General features: G+C 37.6%; 1 protein-coding gene and 2 long non-coding RNA genes across 4 annotated transcripts in view; 1 reads left to right on the forward strand and 2 right to left on the reverse strand.

The window, feature by feature from the left end:
- The window catches only part of LOC136251450 (mucin-22-like), an 87,370-nt gene that overhangs the window by 24,113 nt on the left and 44,567 nt on the right, over positions 1–18,690 (reverse strand). The window lies entirely within an intron of this gene.
- On the reverse strand, positions 326–1,970 carry LOC136251454 (uncharacterized). Of its 2 annotated transcripts, XR_010699097.1 has the most exons (7): positions 1,592–1,969; positions 1,434–1,545; positions 1,286–1,385; positions 997–1,236; positions 887–941; positions 768–826; positions 326–711 (listed from the first exon to the last, which is right to left on the reverse strand). It is a non-coding gene; the product is annotated as an uncharacterized lncRNA (long non-coding RNA). The 2 variants fall into 2 exon arrangements; XR_010699096.1 differs by having other exon boundaries at positions 768–941; positions 1,592–1,970.
- LOC136251455 (uncharacterized) lies at positions 15,121–18,574 on the forward strand. Its single transcript, XR_010699098.1, has 3 exons — positions 15,121–15,728; positions 17,034–17,105; positions 17,624–18,574. It is a non-coding gene; the product is annotated as an uncharacterized lncRNA (long non-coding RNA).

Raw genomic sequence — 18,690 nt, forward strand, 5'->3', positions numbered from 1 at the left:
GTCAGCTTTTAACTTGACAAATTGGTTAACCTATAGTACGTTCGCGTTGAGCTGAACCCTCAAAAACGATTAATAACTTACGATTGCTACATCGCATGGGGCTCCTGTATAGCTCGATACGTAGCGCTTCTCGATCCGCTAAAAATATATTAAAAGCGCTTCATTCGAATGTAAGACACTCCCGTTATGGCACTGTAAAGTTTCGCCATACATTTTCAATGGGGAAGCCTCTAAAGCGCGGCCCTTTGATGGTCATGTTGACACATGTTTGTGGCGAAGCCAGACGTCACATACCCGCCCTCAACACGCATGATTTCACCATCCCTTATGTAAGAGGCTGTAATACACTTTTACAAGAAAAATAAAACAGATGTTGTGTGTGTAAAACAGAGTTGCATAAGTAGAAGAGCTGGGGCCACTGTTGCACTGTATTTAGAAGATAAGTGGCCTGCTTATATTCAGGTAAAAACTTCTTCAGCCTCAAAAGAGAAAAAAACCATATAACAGCTCAAAATCCGTTATGTAGCATTGGTGTTCCTGCAAGTGAGCCAAACAACATGTATTTTACTTCACATTCACCACAGCTGACTATCGTCTTCTGTTCCCATTTAGTCAATTTGTCATTTTAATACTTTTCTCATCACTTCGCCACACATGTACACAGTTTTTCCAGCCAGCATTTTGTTTTTGAAGTTACATTCCCAAAAAACTCTAAAAGTTTCAACAAATGAAATAATACTGTTTGTATGAATTTGGGCTGATAGTACCTGTAGTGACTTCCAAACACTCCTGCACTGATTTAATATACAAGGGATGGTATGTTCAACTTCGGATAGCACAATAAAGCAATGATATTTTTTATTAAAGTGCACACACTTACACGTACTTCATCTGTATTTTTATGTACTTCACAGAGTTTAATCCCAGCTACCTGATGACTCCTGGGGAACAAAATCAAGTTATAACACCAATGCTGCAAATATCAAACAATCTTACATCAGATGAAGTAAGCCCAAAAGAAGACTTGGACCCGCTGCTGCTAGTGGACAATTCATTAATACCACCATCACCATCTTCACTATGACTGCTGATTTGGATGAGGAATTGCTCTAGAAGTTCTTCATTACCCAAGTCTCATCCAAATACACAACTGGTCTTCCTTCAGTTCTGTTGCACCTCGTTCGTCTTTAATATTTATGATACTGATGGACTATGCAGGGCTGCTCATAGCATACCCTGCATATAAGTGTAGTGAAATTAAAGCACAAACAGTTGCAATGCTAACCTCTTGTCATTAATCATCTTGTACTTAAATCCCATATCACTCAACACTCTTTAAAGCAATGTTCTACCCCCAGAGAAAACACCATCATTCTTAAGTTGGCCTAAGACGGAGTAAGTGACAAAGTTCCAGGTTTCAAAATTTAACTTACCAAAATCTTTGAGAGCGATAGATTTCCTCCCTTCCGTACAATGAATGGATCTTGTCTGATAGTATCTGGGTTAAAACTGTCTGTATCAACAAGGACTCGTGGACATTTGTACCTGACGATAAAGAATTAAGCGGGCTTGTGCAAAGTGCATTTTGTACCTTTTCTTGGCGTAAATAAATCGTCTTTCTTGCGGTGCTCCATTCTAATGGATGTCCTTGAAATCCCTGCGTGGCGTAATGTATGCCAAAACCCAGCAAAGAAGGCATGATACAATGCCGGTGGCCTTCGAGATTCTCTCCGTGATGTTGATAGAAATTTTACATTTCTTCGCTTCTTGCTTAAAGTACTCCCATAGTTTCATAAGTAGATACTTCGTTTGGCTGTTTAACGTCTTCCCAAAAGGGTTTCGCTCCGCACTCGCTGACGGTACACTGGACGACATATTCTCAACAATTAAGTGCGCGCCCGTAACATGGGCTTACGAATAAATGCGTCATAAACATTATGTTTAAAGCCTTTGATCTTGTATGGCTTCTTAATCAACAACTCAGGATTCAGCTCAACGCGAACGTACTATAGCCTTGTACACAATAACAGGAATGCGTGTGCAACCACAAGAGGCTGTTGTTTGTAATAAACAAGTCACCAGTATGTCAAGAGGTAAGCGAATTATGTTATGGCCACACCATCTCATTTTTGTAGACTTTTCACAGATTCTCTGTGTTGGGAAGCAGCTCAGGTAGTTTTGTTTTGAAATCTATATCAAGTGTGTAGTGTAATAGGCAACTTGAATTTATTGTATCAATTGTCATATTGTATAAAATTACTGTTTACCACTTTACACTTGTGGACTTTTAGTAGGCCCATGACCAAGGCTAGATATCAATTTACCATACCATCAACTACTACCATACTTGGGGGTGTAAAGTGTGTGTTGGATTGCTCTGAAACCAAAGCTATATGGCATGGAGATAAAAGACAGAATCTTCTAATAAGACACAAAATTTTGAAGAAATCATCCAAGCCACATGATTAGACAACCACCAAAGAACACCAAATGACAGTGTACTGATGACCAACAAGCAAGAGCTCAAGATGCACTACCAAATTATATGTTTAAACAGTATGTGTACTTTCAAAAGCAACATATAAACACTTATAAGCTACATTGCACACGTAATTCATAATCAACGTACACATATTACACTGTACAGTTAAAATATTCAAAGTGTATGGTTTCTTCATTAGTTAGTGTGAGAGATTGTCGACTTAACATATTCTGGCTGTACTGGTGGGACTACCTTTAGCCAACTCTGTAGCAATGGTGAATAGCTTGTGTAATTAACTGAAGTCATACTGGGACCAATCAATCATGTTTATCCACTTTGTATAATGCCACGTAAAGTACCATACAGGCCTCCTGCAAATCTATGAAGTCATAGAATGACCTGGACTGGGAATTGAAGAATGTGGCCTGGTGGACCAAGTGTTCTATTAGCTAGTTGTGGACACACTTGCACAGTACAGTATGGTATGGAATACATTCAAAGTCCGATCTTTCAAATATACGACTCAGTACAAGGTCACGGGTCGCTGAAATCAGTCACTAAACAAAAACTGGATAAATCACCAGCGTCCAATGTGTCACTACCGAAAATTTGCCGAAATATGGCTCTTACAAACTCTTCAAACTTTTGTTATTGTCCTGGGAGACTTAACTGCTTCATCCTGAAGTGAAGTTAGCAACAAACAGATAAACTACGGACACACCTGCTCGCCATCATCGTCCTTAGCAACCGCACTATGACATAAACCGAAACACGGATGTTATAGTGCGCGGGTTCCGTTTCCAATCCCTATGTGTATAGTATATCTATGATTTATGCAAAATTATCTGCCCACAGGTGATTCACACCTCAAGGGCAAGTAAATTTATCAAATTTTGCAGCTAATAAAAATGATCATAACTTTGTAATAAAATTACCTATTGACTTCAAATAAAAAACAAGTTGTTTCTATCAGCAAGATCTTTTGTTTGGTGCCATGTTTTAACATGCTAATTACTGTCTCAGGGAGTTAAAGACAAAAATGGCCGTAAAAGTCATCAAAGATCAAATCAGCGATGACACTATATCTAAAAATATATGTATTGAGGACTACCATTTGTGTGGAAAGTTTCATGGCTTTATGAAAAAGTGCACAATTTTTTGGTTGTGCCGCTATACTATTATAGCTAAAATCTGCGCAATAGTAAAAGTTCATACGTAATTTCGTAGATCTACCAATGACAAATCTAGATTATTCTAGAACATTCTAGCTATGTGTGAAATATATGTACTCGCATTTACATCTAGCGGCTCTCATGCTCGTGTGTATATTTCAAGCTAATCCTCAAAAAAGTGCACTCTAGTAGAGTATTGCAAAAGTAATCAAATAAACTCTGAATGCAATACTATTGTAATTTCCATTGAATCAGAGCTGATATAATAGCCATTTTGGTATCAGTTAGTATTGGTAGTACACTACAATTAAGACCCACTCACGCCAATTGTCATTATTATAATTATATAAGTGCTTTGCAAAACTTGTGACGACAGACTGTCAACTGTATTCTAGCATTAAAGGTGCAAGGTTGCTTTGTTAAAGTTTAGCAACTGTAGCTTACGTTTTGCATGAAAAATCAAGATCCTCCAATAGAACAGTCACTGCAAACTCTAAAAAAATCCCTCTGTTGACTCATTATTACACATTTGCTTCGAAAAACTGTTTTAATTGTATACGTGTACTTAGCTAGCTACTATACACTGCTATTTGTGCAGTTCATTAGACTAAGATACTACTGCATGAATAATATAGAAGCTAAAACTAAACAATGATGGACTAACTTAGCCTCCAGCTCCAATATGTCTGACTTTTTTCACTCACACAGCACTTTATAGGTACAATACTTCATCAGCAACAGCTCTAGCCCCAGCATTGACTCCTTTTTCACTCTTCTGTCTTCTCTACTCGAGTGCTTTAGCATACCAACATAGAGAAAGCTTGAATAAATAATGATCTCCTCTTTAGACAGTCCTGCCTCCAGTAAAATGGGCACCTGCTTTTGTCCGTTTTTCATTAGTTAGGCATCTAACACAACAATTATTTTATATCCAGTACTGTTGTCCACTGAGTGTTTTCACCGAATTGCAGCACATGTTTGACTACTGCTCTCACTCAAATCTTGAAATGTTATCACATGATGCTGGGAATTACATAGAAGTTTACTAAATTTACAGAGGAATTCTGGCAAACTAAAGTATACAAGATTTTTTGAAGACACTATATTACAAGAGGCTCCAAAAAGATAGCAAATGTGTATTAATTACGGGCGCACCCAGGTGGCCTCCGCTATTACTAAGCTTGCTACATGGGCACCAGCAATGACTGCCCAGACCTGTGCCCGTGCAAGCCTGGGTGTAGCTACATCCCTGTGTAGCTCGCTATCTGACAAGTGTTTAATCATAGATATTCTAATGATATAACAACAGACTGCCAAAAAGCACCACCATAATACTGGATCATTTGAGTTTATTGATTAAGAGATAAATGTAAGGAATGTTTACAAAATAGCTACAAATGAATACCAAATCAAAACATATCAGTAATTATTTTTAGTGGCGCCTAACACGGACGAAGTCTACATGAAGCTGTTTTGAGTGAAGAATAGGTTAGATAAGTGTTTCTGTCAATTGTTGCCAATAGATAAAATGTTATTGTTGCATGTTCACTACTTTTGGTTTTGGCTTCATCAAGTTTGAAAGGTTTTTTTTTATTATCAGCCAAAAAGTGGTGAGGCTCTCACCTCACTGGTCACACCTACTCTGATGCTCTTGCATAGATCCTTTAGTTTTGATATCGGCAGGTATTTTTAAAGCACTGCTTTGTCTTGTATGGTCATCACTGTATCTGTAAGAAACAATGGTTTAATTGTGTAAAAACAAACCTCATAGTCAGTTAATGGTAAGCTTTAAGAAGTGAAATCCATGCAAAAATGACCAAGCTGTATTAAAAAGGGTGCAGTCTTTAAAATACTGGGTGAAAAAATCTGAGGTGGCAGCCATTTCTGCAATGATGTTAATGATAATAAAACAATTATTAAAATTTATTGTCATTAACATCATTGCAGCCATTTCATGGCCTCTTCCTTTGATTTCACAACTTTTCCCTAAACTCTCCTACAAGGTGAGTTGTAATGTAACAAACTCCCTATGGGGCGACTTGCTTGAAATTGAACTCTTTACAACAGAGTAATTCATTTGTAGCTGAACTATCTTCAGGGCAATTGTTGAACTCTTTACACTTGAAACATAGCAGAACTCTCTACAAGGTGACTTGTTCATAACTGAACTCTCTACATAGTGACTTATACCATAGCTGAGCACCCTAACAGAATGCGTAGCTGACTGCTCCAAAGGGTGACTGCACTATTAGAGTATTTTGATCACGCACTTGCTACAGGTAGTTGGTTTTTGTATTATGACTCACAGGTTTTAAACCCAAATTGTTCTATTCCACTGAAAAACTTCCTAAGATGCTTAATCTACAATTTTAAGCTTATGATCCCCTTGGGGGCAATTTTTCTGGTAGGCTTAACAATAAAATTGCTTTCAATTCGTGAAACTAGATTGTAAACCTGATACACATGGTTAGCATTTTGTTATTACTTATCTCAATTCTTTTCAAATGACCAAAAGACACTCCTATGATGGTTAATCTATTTATATACCACTTTAGCGTGGGCGTTCAAAGGCGCCGCTCGGTGTTTAACTCGCATATTGCCCAGGCAATATCATGGGAAAGCGGTTTGCCAATGACTTTGATACCCAGCCACTTCAAAGAATCGATGCGCTTTGACTCGTTATATTGAGCGACATAGAGCTATGTATTGTGGGACTCGGTTTTGTAGAGGTTGCTAAGCTTAGTACATAGGCTAAGATAGAGTAGTTGGTTGTTACTAAAGGATAATGAAGGCACAAAATAATTGTTTGGGCGATTGTGGATGCGTATTTCTACCCACCGCGTATCAGCCTTTGAACAGACCACGGAACAGCAAAGCTACTACTGCTACGTTGAAATAGGTTAGTAACTTACAGTTCTAAGTACTTAACTTAATATAATAACTTACTTACTGTCCCAATAGTGAAGTTAGCTGGCTTAACTTAGTACAAAAATGATAACAATATAAACTCCATCCCACAATCGCAAGTTTTCTAACATTGCGTGTTGAAGCATAGTAACGTATTAATGACGTTTTAACGTATGGACAACGTTTTAATGGCTATTAGCCCACGCTATTAAAACCACAATCGATCTTCAGATGCTACTGTATAAAACAAATGGGATGAGTTCTCATTAGTTCTTTCACCTATTAGGTGAGTGCGCCCCAAGTGATATATATCACTTGTACCATGGCTGCTTGGGATTTTGCTGACATATACACCCGCAGCCCTCGGGCCTGCGGCCCTCGTGCTTTGGGTGTATATATCAGCAAAATCCCTCGCAGCCATGGTATAACTATTACAAAAACCAATTTTCAGCCAGCTCCTTGAAGTGGTTACCCTGTAGCCATAACAATAACATTTTTTAAAATGCACATTATTTCCTTGTTTTTTATCCAATCTGTATGAAAATTGAGTTGTAAGACTTTTATACTGCCCTCTAAATTTGAAGTAAATCAACTGGCAGAAGTATGTGTGAGTTATAGCAATTTTTCTAAGTGTTGCGAATAGAAGAAGAAACATAGGAAGAAAATAGACAAACTTTGTGAAGGGGCATACCATATTGCCTTGAATTACGGCCAGTCTCGTATAAACGCCTAGTCCCGTTTAGTCGCCAGAGGTATACAACATCATAACAAAAATAAATGCCGGGTTTCAAATAAACGTCTAGTATACAGTCATTATTTTTAACAATTCCGAGTGGTGTTATAAACGATGAAGCGAAGAACATTTTATAGAGTTCCTTTTAAGCTTGAATCTTTGAAATATGCTGAGGGAAATATCAAGGAGAGTCCAGGAGAGTACAACACTAAGATATGAAGTGTACTCGTGAATGCTGATCAGGCATAAATGCCGGTCTCGTATAGTCCCCGGTCTTGTTTAGTAGCTGGGGTAAAAAATTGCTTGAAAGAAATAAACACTCGGGGAGTAATTCAAGACAATACGGTATCTCAGTGATGGCTAACCTCAAATTTGGAATAGAAGGTGCCCCACCATGAGGGCTATGTTCTACCTGTTATACAGCATTACAAATGGTGAAGAAGTTCCTTTAGTCACTACAGAAATATGGACAATTTTTGTGACAGCAAGCTGCATTGAAGTGCTCCAGCAAACCACCTATGCGGTAGTGGTAAAAGAAATAGGACACAAAGGAGACAGGATTAGTCCATGATGCATGCATTGTAGTTGCTGTCATTTGGTGAAAAGGCATGTCTTGGGCCAAGTGATGTTGAACAGTGAAGAAATCAAGCCTGTATCATTAACCATGCTTCACTGAAGGCATCAGTAAGTCAGTTAGTAAAAAAAATTCTGTTATATAGGAAATCCACACAAAAACAGATGAGCTGTGAAAAAGGATGCGGCCTTGGATGAACAAATTTGTGAAATCAAAGGTGGCAGCCACTAAATGACTGCAATGATGTTGATGCTAATAAAATGTTATTAATACACAACCAATATTAAAATTAACATCATTGCAGTCAATTCTTCTTAGCCACTACCTTTACTATTTCATCAAGCAATGAAAGGCTACATCTTTTTCACAACTTGGCTATTTTTGTGTGAATTTCATTTCTTTTTGTACTCTACGTATATGGCCTCAAAGCCAGCCATAAGCTGACTTTGGAGTTTAGGCACTTATTTGCAGGAGCTAATAGTTAGTGTTACCAGTATGCTTAACAATGGGATCATTTCTAAGATAATCAATTGTCAAATGGAAGTTCCATCTATCTCACTAACATCAATGTCATCAGTTACCAGAGGTTATTCACAACGTTTCAGAATCCCACAAGCAAGAATCAACTCGTACTTATTTTCCTTTTTACCATCCACTATTAAATTATGGAACACTTTGCCAGAAGATGTGGTCAATCAGCCATCTATAAACTGTTTTAAGGACATTTTGTTAAATCATCTTAATTTACTTTGATTTTGTTTTTGTATCTGTGTGTTATACTCCTTGATGGAGTCCTACACAGTAATAAATAAATAAATTTTTAAAAAAAAATTTCTGCTTCCTGTTTTACATCTTATTTTTACCCACATTTCTTCTTATATACAGACACAATGATGATTATTGTATTATTGCAATGTTCTAATAGAGCCCACATTTTTAGGAATTCTGATAAAAGCACACAGAACGTTCTAAAACAATGTAGAATTTTCATTGGTGAATCTATGTAATTATAAACCTTTACAGATTTTAGCTAGAATTTTTATTATAAAATGTGTGGTTAATAGTGATGATTACAGTGGCTCAATGGTTAAATATTTGAGCATTCAGTATAGAGACTCCTGGTAATTGTTTTGACATTTTCATGCACTTTTTTTACCCCAAGGCAACTGTTCTATTAAATATCTTTACCCAATTGTTTGGTTTTTGCTTTGTAACTCTGTAGCTGTTACTTCTCTCCATTTTCTAACCATCAAAAGGCACCTTTACATTGGCTAGTCTACATACACACCCCATAAGCAGTTTACCCTGTAGCCATGCATGAACAGTACTTTGATCTTTTTACACAAATAAACGTTCATAACACCGTAAATGTTTATCAGATTCATTGCAAACTTAGTACAAGAATTCACTTAACAAACTCTTTACCTGTACAAATTTCAAGGTAATCTAATTACTTGTTTGTGTTTTATAACAAGTTTTACAAAGTCTGCAAATAGAATAAACTAGGTCCCCATAGACCCATTAAGAATAAGGAAAAAACAAAGAAAAGGAATTGAAACTTTGGCTGCTCGTATATCACAAATGGGTGACTGAGCAATTTAATCAAATTTGTCGTGTGCCCTATCATACCTAGCGGATAGCTATAATGCAAAAATGGTGTGCTTTGGAGATGGGAACATGATGCTATGCAAGTGTGAAAATCATGTTTTCTTTCTTCCTGTCAACATACACACAGTGTGACGCCTAATAAACCACTGAAAGGCTATTCTAAAATGATTAATCCACCTATCTACCTAGTTTCAGTTGATTTCATTAACTTGTAGGTGCGGCAAGTAGTAATACTGTTTTATTAACAAAACTTGGTTGTGTACTTGTTACGCATGGTTGGCGATTTCCATGGCTGCTAGCGCAATGTCTTTCAAACCACAATAGGTTTGCACTGCAATTGTTACTGGGTCGGTAGAATTATAGGAAAGCAGAAATGGGAACGAGAATGGAAAGTGGGAGCAGAAACGACCAGCGAAAAATGACTAATGGAGGTAGTCATTTGTTAGACAAGTCTATAACTACTATCTGGGACTTGAGTCTACCTGTAGATGTCCTTGCCACTTTATACCGCTAGGGCTAGGTTCTACTTAGGATGACTCCTTACTACAATATTCACTTATAAAGTAAATATTAAGTGGGGTGAACTGCTGTGATAGCAGCAGCTCAGTGGTTAAGGATTTGGGTGTTCAGTATTGAGATCCCTGGTTTGAATGCTAGTGTGCTTTTTTTCAACATTTTCATGCACCTTTTCTAACCCGCGGCGACTGTTCTATTAGAATATTTCAACCCCACAATTTACAGTTGTTTTTTTTGCCTTATAACTCTAGAGCTGTCAGTGAGATTTCTTTTAAACTAGAAAAGGTTTGAGCTATGATAGTTAACCTATACGCATACTGATATATTAAGTTATTTCCATAAGCAGTTTACCTTGTAGGCGTGACAAAAGTCTACCTATTTTAATGCAAATAATCATCCATAGCTGTTGATCAGATCTAATCAAAAACAGCCAAGCTGTAAAAAAAGGGTACGGCCTCCAAAAATCCAGGGTGAAAAAAGATGTGAAATTAAAGGTGGCAGCCAAGAAATGGCTGTGATGGTAGGTTAATAGTGAAATTTTAATAGCGACAATTCATGTGAATTTGTGTTGTTATTAAAATTTGCCATTAACCTACTATCACAGCCATTTCTTGGCTGCCACCTTTGATTTCACTTTTTTTTCACCCTGGCTTTTTTGGAGGCCGCACCCTTTTTTTTATAGCTTGGCTGTTTTTGATTAGATATCACTTCTTTTTGTAATTTTATACCTAAAGCCAGCCTAGGCCAGCTTTAGGTATTTCTTTTAACTTATCTTTTTTCTTTACCACAGATCTAGAGAGAAGATTATTATGAAGAAGATTTTAATGATTTGTTTAGCTACATGTATGTTTAAGCAATAATTTACATTTGTGTTGATTGATCATAAAAATAAGTCACACAGGTTAAACTGTTTGCAGCTGAATACTCTACAGGGAAATGTGTATATGTAGTTGTGTAGAGAGCCTCATAATGTAACTGTACTCTTTGACTACATGGTGAAAGGTTAGTACAGGGCTGTATAATCTTCTTTAACAACCAATACTTACTTTCATCAAGTTATCACTAAGCGAAATTTCGTTCCTGGATGTCTGTGCTTCTAAATAAAGTTTAATTTAGCTTATTTCGTTTTGTAATTAGAAAGTTATCGTATTTCAAAGTCAAAATCCATTAAAATTTAGACTTCAGATAACTAGACACAAAATGTATTCGGTCATGGCATTTATTAGCTAGTTATTTCGGTCGTGGCATTAGCTAGTTATTTCAGTACGATGGTGTTTCCACGACATTACAGCTGAATTCAAGGGGGATTCATGGTTTTCTAGGTTTCGATAGTGCTGATTTCAAATCTGACAAGCGTACAAGCCACAAATGCAAAGTATTGTTAGTATAGCAGGCGTTTATATCTTATTTTACTGTCTGTATGCAATGTAACGTTATATTTTTCTCATGTACACATGTCAGTCGAGTGTATTAAATTGTTATTGATATATTTGTAACGTAGTTGAGCTGAGCAATGTACATACTAGCTCCGCAATCCAGTTTGTTTGCTTTGTAGTGTCATTGAATGGATGGAATAATGGCATTGGACAGCTGTGTGATAAGATAGGGCTGTATGCTGAAATGATTCAATAGATTTTAATGGAAATTAATGGTCTAAATGGGATTACTGAAGGCATTGCTCTAAAATTAAGCTAATTTTGCAGAAGCAGTAATTTTCCCTGTTGTAAGTTTGATACATGGTTGAAAGCACTACGTCCAACTTCTTACCTGTAGCTAGACATGCTAAGAATAGTTTTAGTGGTTTATACGAACAATTTGAGTCGGTCTACTTGTATTAAAAATGTAAAAATCACTAGCTAATTTTCCATTCGGTGCCATTTTTCCTATGTAAAATGGGCCTAATTTTTAATGACATTGTAATAGTTGTAACTTTACAGTATTGATCTGAAATTTTCAGAAGTTGCATGTTTGTAGTGCTTTATATGGGGTGTGTCATATGTGCTAATTGAAAGGTTTCAGTTTTTTGTTGGACATCACTACACTTAGTTCACTTTCATAGTGTAGCTCAGTGATTTTAATCTGATTCCTTGTAAACCACTGAAAGATTGCTTAAAACTGATTTATGTACCTCTCTACCTGATTTCAGCTGATTCCGTTAACCAGTTTACCTGGTAGGTGTGGCAAGTATCACTTTTTTATTAACAAACTTGATCGTGCACATTATACATATGTTGGCGTTTTTGTAATAACTCCATGACTGTTACTGCGATTTCTTTCAAACCACAAAAGGTTTGTACTACGATGGTTACTCCATGTACAGACCAATTTTCAAGTCATTCATACAAACGGTTTACCCTGTGGCTGTGACAAAAATCACTATCAAATTTTTTGAAAATCATGTATAACTCCCTTGTTTTTTATTCAAAGTGTACAAAATTTGGACTGTATAAATGTGCTACATTACGTTCTTACAGCCCTCCAAATTTGAAGAAAATCAACTAAAGTATGCACAAGTTATAGCAATTTTTCTCTAAGTGGTGCGAAAAGAAGATGAAGAAAAATACAAGAAACTAAGACGAACTTTGAAGGTGCATATCTCAGTGATGGCCAGGCGAATTCACCTAAACTTTGAAATGGGAGGTGCCCCACCCTGAGGGAGTTTCCACAGCAAAAATGGATAATTCCCGTCCAGCCATTATCAAGCTATGGATGCGTTAAAATGGCATTTTCTTGGTTTCTGTACAATACACACTTGTCTGTTGCGCGCCCGCACTGGCTGTATTTGGCTGCACGACACACTATCGTGTGTCTTGATCAGTTACATTACAAGACTCCCTGTGGAAAGTTCAGCTCCATTACAAGTCACCCAGTAGAGAGCTCAGTTATATTACAAGTCACATTGTAGAGAGTTCAGCTCCATTACAGGTCACCCAGTAGAGAGTTCAGCTACACCCCAAGTCACCCTACAGGAGAATTCAGCACATGTCAAGTTACACCTGTGAGAGAGTTCAGCTGCTTTACAAGTCACATAGTAGAGAGTTCGGCTACATTACAAAATCTCCCTTTAGATAGTTCAGCTAGCCACATTACAAGTCACCCAGTATAGAGTTCATTAGGAGCTACAAATAAGTCACTCTGTAGAGAGTTCTGCAGGAGTTATATAGCATTTACTTTTTTGATACATGATAATATCACTAGTTCAAATCAAAACTTATCTTCTCTCCTTCCTACAGTAAAGAAGGAAAAAAATCAGTCCCAAAGCTGGTTAACGTTGCTTATTAGTTTAACCCAGCTAGCAGGTCTTACCCTGTTGCCAGCTGGTTGCCACCGTCCATAGATGGTGGTTGTTTTGGTAGGTGTGCAGGGTTCAGTGGATTCTCCTATTTATTCTCAAATAGGTCCAATTCCAATACTTTTCATAATGTATACAGCATGTTTTACTACGAAGGCTTGGAGGTAGGAATGCTTGGGGATTCTGACATTCTTTAAAGCCACAAGAATTTCTACATGCCACAATACGCCTAATAGAAACCCTGCACTGTCACACCCTGAGCTAGCCTCAAGATGGAGAAGGTAACAAGAAAAAAAAAGTGTAAATCTCCCGACAGGGACAGTCTGTGGTGCATGCTTTACTTCTCCTCACACCCCCCGTTAATATATCTTTGGGAATCTATGTTGAGTTCCTTCCAACTATTTTCCCTTTATAGCCCTATACAAGATAGATGCAGAGGGAGGTGGAGTGGGTGGGACAAACTTCACTACACCATGCATTCTCACACTTTTCTACACGCCTTTTCTTGTGACACATGCGCAGTATACTTTTTCCAATTATTGCCAGCCCTTTTTGCATGCGCACTAGCCCACACTTTACTTCAGTTGTGATGGAGCTTCATGAGGTTAGCCACTGTCATAATACATCTGCGCATGCTTGAGTGCTCCATTAACTAGTTAAACTTCAATTAATGTTGCTTATTAGTTTAACCCAGCTAGCAAGTCTTACCCTGTTGCCAGCTGGTTGCCACCGTCCATAGATGGTGGTTGTTTTGGTAGGTGTGCAGGGTTCCGTGGATTCTCCTATTTATTCTCAAATAGGTCCAATTCCAATACTTTTCATAATGCATACAGCATGTTTTACTACGAAGGCTTGGAGGTAGGAATGCTTGGGGATTCTGACATTCTTTAAAGCCACAAGAATTTCTACATGCCAAAGAAAGGTAACTGCCTTTCCCTCCAAGCCATAGGAAATTGTAAATATATATCCCATCCAAAAACAGCTTATAGCTGTAAAAAAAGTGCGCGTCCAAGTAAAGCAGAGTTAACTACGACAAAAAGTAATGATATCATAATGCGGCCATGTGCGAGGTGTGCAAGTTGTAAAATTAATATTAGCTAATCAGATAATACAATATTATTGTTAAAGTGTTAATGAGAACTATGTGATGCTGCTAGTTTTTAAGTGTGTGAGCATCTTCATAAATGCCACATAAATTTAATTCTCAATAAAGCAATGTGTATAGATTCTCTGATAGTAATAAATAGTTTGAGTTTGGCCACCTTTCCTTTGTTCGTAGCATTGCTGTATACAGGAAAGGCGGCCAAACTCAAACTATTTATTACTATCAGAGAATCTATACACATTGCTTTATTGAGAATTAAATTTATGTGGCATTTATGAAGATGCTCACACACTTAAAAACTAGCAGCATCACATAGTTCTCATTAACACTTTAACAATAATATTGTATTATCTGATTAGCTAATATTAATTTTACAACTTGCACACCTCGCACATGGCCGCATTATGATATCATTACTTTTTGTCGTAGTTAACTCTGCTTTACTTGGACGCGCACTTTTTTTACAGCTATAAGCTGTTTTTGGATGGGATTTCAATACTTTTTGTTAGAATAAGCAATGTACTGTTGATAACAGTAGATGAGTTTCCATGGTTTTGACAGAAACCCCAGATTACAGTGACAGAATATTAAAATATAACTGTAATTTTAGTGGCCAGGGCCGCCCACATTGGGGGTAACTGGGGTATTTTGCCCCCTACCACAGCCCGAAGGGGGCCACTTGAATACCTGTTTAAAGAAAGATCGATATACTCTAATAGAGCAGTCAGGATCTAGACCCTTCCTTGCCCCTGGGCCCCTCTTTAACTCTTTTCCCTGGGCCCTCTAATTTCTCAGGGCGGCCCTGTTAGTGGCATGCAACTGCAGTCAACTAACACCCATTTTAACTATTAAACCCTTAACAACGCTTTGCCTTTCATCTTGTACTGCATTGAAACGATCAAAATACTCTATTAGAGCAGTCACAAAACAGCTGTAACACAGCAATCAATATTTAGCATAGTTACAACTTTTGCTTAGCATCGGATTGTATAGTTTAAATTACTAGCTACTTACAGACTTTACAATATAAAAATATGGCACTTGTAGAAATGTGACTGTTCTATTAGAGTATCTCGATCTACTTCAAGCATTGACTAATTCAAGTGAAGAAGCTACGCCCCTGCCAAGAGATCTTGTGAAATGAAATGAGAATAGTAAAGAAAAGGCAAGTATGTACAGAGACAATAGAGGGGCGCGTAATTATGTCCTGTTGTAAATAAACGCCTTTAAAATTTATATTACTACTAAATAAACGCACCAGAATAGGCTTGTGTGGCTGTTGTCTCCAAGGTTGTCTCATTAGTTGTCTTTTCGTGTTGAAGGGATTTAGTCGCAATTGGTGAGTTTAACTATACATGTATTTGTGTTGTAAAACTTAATTGTAAAAAGGCGATTAGCACATATCATGATAAACATGTATTTGTCACAGTAGAGTCTCTCACGAAGTCGCGATTATTACGAGACATTGGACCAGGGTAAAAATTTACTGCTATATTTAGAGGTTGTAGCGTTTGTATATCATAGTATCTTAATAAATAATCCCCCATGATCACTAATCACTAATAGTAGTACAGTGAAAACTGGTCATTATTCAGGCCGTAGGGACAAAATTTTCTTACCTTGCCTTTTAAAGAGGTGGCTGCATTAAGCGGCCTTAAAAAAAGGTAAGAAGCATGCTGTTCTAACTGGCTATAGAGATGGATTTAGTGTATGACAGCGTATGAGACAGTGAGTGCTGGTAGCAAGGGAGCAGCCAATCTGTTAAGAGCACCAAAAGCACTGCTTCAGACATAGGCAGTTGACTGTCAGCCCCAAGTGTAAAAATTTCACTATTGGTCCTTATAAGCTCCTGATGAAGAAAGTGATGAAATCATTATCCATAGGATATATTTTTCAGAGTATCCTTTTCAGTTCTACAATATAGTAGCCAAGCATAAGATGAACATAACACAGCATTCCAGTAGTTTAGTGGTGACCACAACACTGCCTGAGTAAACTGTGGTGAGATTTGAGACTACCAGAAGCCCTGGAATATCTTCAACACATGAAATACCAAATATCTAATGCCTGGCTTTCATCCACAGTGGACCTGTCTTGGTGGCCACTTGTACAGAAGGGAAACAGCTGCCACACAGTCTTGTGAGCGAAACAGCTAGTTGCCACACCCCTTAATTATCAATTTGTAAAATCTTTAGCAAAATTGTGTGTGCGAGCAAGTGCGATGTGGCAGTGCCGTGTATATGGTTGCTGCCTAGCAGCGACACATCACGAGTATTGAAGTCACAATGCGTTACTGTATCATCCATCTAAATACAATCTCTGAATGTGTCATTTTGTGTAGAGAGCAATCTTCCACAAGAAGTGACCTGCAGGTTTCAGTGTATATTGTTAACCATTAATATTGTTCACAATATTGTGAACTATATGTACAGTGAAACCTCACTTAGTGGCCACCTCTTTAATAAGACCACCTCATTATATTGGCCACCTCTAGTAGGTCCCAAATATAGCTAAGCATTACTTATGACCTCATTAATAAGGCCACCTTGTTATTCAGGCCAAAGTTTTTGGTCCCACAGCCTGCCATATTAATGAGGTTTCATTGTACTTATGTGAATTTTTATTTTTCGAAACTTTTCTTCAGGTTTACTGATGGGCACTATGAAGCATTGTTGACTGGTACGTGTATAATGTGGTGACTTGAAATTCTAAAACAGTACGTAGCATGTCTTGTATGTACATGTAATGTGTTGTAATGTGTCCACACATCCACACATCTTAGAAATAAATATAATTGTATTCTCTATAAATAGTCAGTTCCATTGTGCCACTGGGTCATAAGTTGGTTGAGTATGGATCATCCAGGGCACTTGAGTCACATTTTGTCCTGGCCAAGTGGATCTCATCCACTGACAGAATATACAGGATCAGATCACGTGTATAAATTACGGTGGAACTTGTTTATTGCCACCTTCACTCATTCAGCAGGTAACAGTGTATAAATTCTCAATTGGAATTGGCTTTTCAAGAGTGGTTGTCTTTCTATGCTAGTGGCCATTAAGACAGGTTGTACTGATAGATAGAGTGTACATACTAGAGATGCAACAATATCCTCCACTTAGTGTCGTTTGATAGTGATGCAATGGAGACTATGTATTATTGCATTTAAATACTATACTATTATATTGCAACTCTAGCACGTATTTATAACAGGAATGTTTGTTAACCGTTTAGACATGCTGGAGCCACACCCACTCATCTGGATTCTACAAATGAAGTCATACCAACTTGTTGTCATCATACTTACACGTTACTCCCTTGGATGAATATACATGCCGTCATGTGAGACTTGCTACCATGGCGGGCCACTGGAAAACATTTGCATAGCAATTATATTACAGTCATTATTGTACAATTCTTACATTATTGTTGTGAAAAGTGTTTGGTATTCATGTGTCTCCTCTGTATGTTGTAATTACATGTGTAATTTTGTGTGGGGGTGCTATAAAATGCAATAATGCATGGTGACAATTGTATTAGGCGATTTTGCACACTTCCTTTTTAAGCTAGCTACATGTGCTAATTACTCACAGCTTGTGTCAACAACTGGTAACCGCAGTTGTACTCTTGTGTCATTCTTTAAGCCGCGCCCTTAGAGGGACAAATTATGTGGGGGCGACTAATTTCAAAACGAAGGATGGTATGCAGCACCATAGATTATATCTATGGACTATAATCTATGGCAGCACACTTCTTGGTGGCTATATGTACTGATTAACTACATAGAGCGCCAGTTCATCAATACCCAGTGACCGCAGTTGTGCTCTGCGTCATTCTTTAAATTCCGAGTAAAATTCTTAGAGAGCAAATGACGTGGGGGCGACTAAATTCAAATTTCAAACTAGCCATTCTCGAAAACAAATGTTTCAATCTGAACGAAACTTTTAGAACAGTTCAAAGACACATTTCCCTACATGCCAAGCGAGTATTGCGGAAAACAACAATCTGGGATTTGTATTTGGCCTCTAGGTCGACTGAGGACGACTGAAACTTCGTTTGGTGCTGAAATCACGACTGTAGGGTAATCATGTATGGTGAAATCGATGATGTGAATCTTGAGGTGATTGAGTGAATACTGAAGCGATAACAGGGCGATCAATGTTCGGAATGCACAAAGGAACGCAAGGTATACACCTGCGGTTGCGTCTAACCGCATGCGATAAAAAAAAAATAATAAAAATAAAAAAGAAATGAAACTTCACTTTTGATGTCGGCAACCTCGATCACGAAACAATCGGCAT

This window comes from Dysidea avara, chromosome 3 (genome assembly GCF_963678975.1).
Source record: "Dysidea avara chromosome 3, odDysAvar1.4, whole genome shotgun sequence".
NCBI lineage: Eukaryota > Metazoa > Porifera > Demospongiae > Dictyoceratida > Dysideidae > Dysidea > Dysidea avara.